Source organism: Bactrocera latifrons, unplaced genomic scaffold (assembly GCF_001853355.1).
Source record: "Bactrocera latifrons isolate USDA-ARS-PBARC rearing strain unplaced genomic scaffold, ASM185335v1 scaffold_2, whole genome shotgun sequence".
NCBI classification, from domain to species: domain Eukaryota; kingdom Metazoa; phylum Arthropoda; class Insecta; order Diptera; family Tephritidae; genus Bactrocera; species Bactrocera latifrons.
Window position 1 is genome coordinate 2,278,119 of NW_017535518.1, and position 3,702 is coordinate 2,281,820.

The window sequence follows — 3,702 nt, forward strand, 5'->3', positions numbered from 1 at the left end:
TTTTGTAATTAAATAGTTTTCTATATTAAACTTTATTTATATTAAATTCGTGATTTAAATACTCACATTGTCAAAAATCATTTAATGAATACAAAAATTTAATTATCGAATACTTTGCATTTAAAAACTTATTTAATTACTGCAACCCTTGTCTTCAATTAATTAAATTTTACTCTCTCTTCACATTATTTCGCACCGGAAATACCATTGCCAGAGACTCTAATTGCAACTGCACTCAGCCAATGCATTATTTGACATTTAACTTTATTCTTTCACTGACACGCTCGCACATTCATTAAAAATTTAGCGCTCTTCAGTTTTGTGTTTGCATTTCCACCTTGAAGTTTGTGCGAGGGTGTGAGCGTGTTTTAGGGCAATGCCATAGCAAATTTTAGTTTGATTTCCTGAACTCAACCGCTTAAATGTTGAAATGGGAAAATTTTATTCGCGCAAAACTGTCACATAAACAATTAATTAATTGAAATATGGCCGACGAGTAGATAACTTGAGTAGGCGGATTTTGAAATATATAGAAACGCACGTGACAGGTGCGTGTAAGATAAAATTAAGTATTAAATATATTTTTCTGAATTTCGATAAAAACCCGTATAGAAAGAGTCGAAATTAGTTTTAAACAATTTTTGCATACAACTGAATTTTATAATGAAAAAACCAATAATAATTTTTTTAAGAAAAAATCTAGAAAAAAAATTATAAAACAAATTTGTTCACTATATAATCGGTAATATACCAGGTCCTGTAAAAAATCTTATTGGAAATTTATTGATGAGATTTAAGAATAAGAAATTGCAGTGTGTTTATTTAATTTTAGTCGAACAAGAAAACGTGACTATAGTGAGTTTGTTATAGGCACTTGTGTTGCAAAAAGTCAAATTTTTTGCATGTATTCATAAATTGTGAAGGCAATCAAAATTTTTCCTAAACACAGTAGGTTTTCCATCTTAAGAAATTAATTTTTTCCAATCAGGCGTACTAAATGGTCCAGATATACGAAAGCTGATTATAAGTGACGCATTCAACAATGTTTTGATTGATATATATTGAATGCATGGCAGGCAATCAAAGTATTACTTCTGGCTTAAGGCTGGTTGGGAAAGCATCGTTCTAACAACTACGATGTTTCTGTTACAATGATGTTAAGAGCATTCTCGGGAATTGTTTTTTTTACATATTTTTTCGCTTAGACGTACATTTACAATGTTACAACTAAGAACATCAAAATCAAAAAACATCAAGATAAGGAAAAACGGGTAATAAGGTAATAAAAAAAACTGACACATACGAACGCCAAACCCTTTGAGGGTTTTACTATACTGATCTAGTACCATCATTCTGACTTGGAATTTCTCACCCCCCAGACAATAATCCCAAAAATGTTCCACAGTATAATTGGTGCATTAACTCATAAAATATTGAATATTTTATTTATGTAAAAAAATCTTAAAAATATTACAGAAAACGAAAAATCCTAACCTAAAATAAAAGAAAGAAAAACTAATACTTAAAAATTTTTCGCACAAAAAAAATTATTCGAAATGAAATTTGCGAAGATCACAGTATTTTTTAATTGGAATCTTTTATCTTATATTAAAAAAACGTCTCGACTCGGAATTTTATCGGCTTTAGTTTCGTATTTTTAAATTTTTATTTCTTGGTAAAACTTCCATTTTGAAGAATCTCAAAATAGAAATTTACTCATAAATTTGTCAATGAACTAATTTTGCTTTTTAAAAGAAAACTTAAACGGAAGTTGAACATTTTTCTTTACCGAATTTTATTAAAAATTTAGAAAAATATTTTTTCCATATTTTACTCTTGCTTTCTAAAAGCTATATAGCAGTAGACCTTAGCTTTTATAAGTTATATGGTAGAGCTTAGCTATGCATCCTTGTTATGGGCACGGGTATATCTGCTTGCCTAGAAATTTTAATAAATCGATTATTTTATTTTATTTTTATATTATAAAATATTTGCCTAAAAGACTTTTTTCAAATTTTTCAAAATTCGAATTATATTCGTTATATTATCGTGTCCTAATTTAAAAATTTAAACACTTCTTTAATACTACACACTATTATATGATTCAGTGAAAACTGAAATTTTTAACTCCACAAAGGAAAACAGCAATGAAATAATATAAAATCCTACTAGCTTAAAAAGAAACACTACAAATCGTAATGGGCCAAGAATTTTTCGAGAAAATCTTCTGCAGTGACTTCAATGTCATGATGCGTGTGTAGCAACGCCAATCCGATCAATCGATCTTGAAGCATGTTAGTAATCAGCCACCAGCGTCCAGAGCTGAAGAGCTCAGAGAGAGAATATGCGAATAAAACGATGAATGGTAGGGTATACAGGTATACATGTAGGTCTAAATGGCAGTTCTTCAACGTTTCCTATGCAGAATTCGGTAATTTGTTGTGTGTTGACTTTTGCTTCTGCCCCCAATAGCCCTGCCAGTGATCTAGTTCACCTTTGAACTTCAAGCCTTGCACAACGTTGTCTTTATCCAAAAGGCCTTTGAATCTAACTATTAAGCAGTCTATAATGTTTTCCCTTTCTTGGTTTTCAAAGCACATATATTTTCTGGAAGCAGCAAACTCAGTTGAAAACCAACCAATACTTTTCTAGAAAAGCGCATCTTCAAATCTTTGCCAATTGTAGTCATCAGAGAAATGTACACTGAGACCCTGTAGTAATTCGTGTCTGAATAAATGGATCGAAAATGTTCCTCAGCTTTTTGTCTTCGATTTCGGAACGAATTTTTCCTCTCTGAATCCGCCACGGATTTATATATAATATATATTAACATTTATAAATACTTTCAAAATATTATAAATATATGGTAAAAAAGTAAGTCTTTGTTCTAAAGCTTCTGCTAAAGATTGCCACAGCGGGCTCCTAAGCAACTAAGATGCTTTTACCAAACTAATATCACATTATATTAAAATCAGAAAAATAATATTTTCGAATGAAAACAAGAAGATTTGTACTCTGATTTAAATAAAATAAAATAAAAGGCTATGTTCTTCGGGGTAGTGTGTTGTATCAAAAAGAAAAAAGATTAATTATAAATAAAATTCAGAAACATGTTGTAGCTATTCGGTAGAAACTCTCCTTAACCACATTTAACAAAACTCTTGTTTACAAGCAGGTGCTCAGGCCAGTTTAGGCTTTCCAACTTTGGAGCTGCTCAAGCTCTATCACCGTCGCACAAATCCAGCGATTCCAAAGCAAAATTTTAAGATGCCAAGTTAATGCGCCTTGGTATGTTCGCAGTCACGATATTGAACGCGATCTCTGAATTGACTCAGTTGCCGCATTAATCAACAAATAGGCAAAGTTTCATATAGACAAAAAAATTTTTTTTAATCAAAAATATACATATGTATACTGCATAGAAAAAAGTGAATAAATTTAATATTGTTTAAACTATACCTATTTTTATTGTCTCGTCATTTCTATTTTAAGCAATGTATTTTTAAAATTTGCTGTTCCAAATTACCAATATGCATATTTGTGCTCTATTTAAATTAGGTCAGTGCTTAGTGAGTGTTTTTATTTTCATAAGCAATTAGCAAATGTTGAAAGCAGTCAATAACAAATAGGAAGCGTTACAAATTTTGACAGTTTCATAATTATTGTTTTTGTGCATTTCAGTGAAAATTAATGACTTTTACC

General features: G+C 30.3%; 1 protein-coding gene across 4 annotated transcripts in view; it reads left to right on the plus strand.

The window, feature by feature from the left end:
• Positions 1-3,702, plus strand: part of LOC108967865 — a 75,568-nt gene that overhangs the window by 3,450 nt on the left and 68,416 nt on the right. The window lies entirely within an intron of this gene.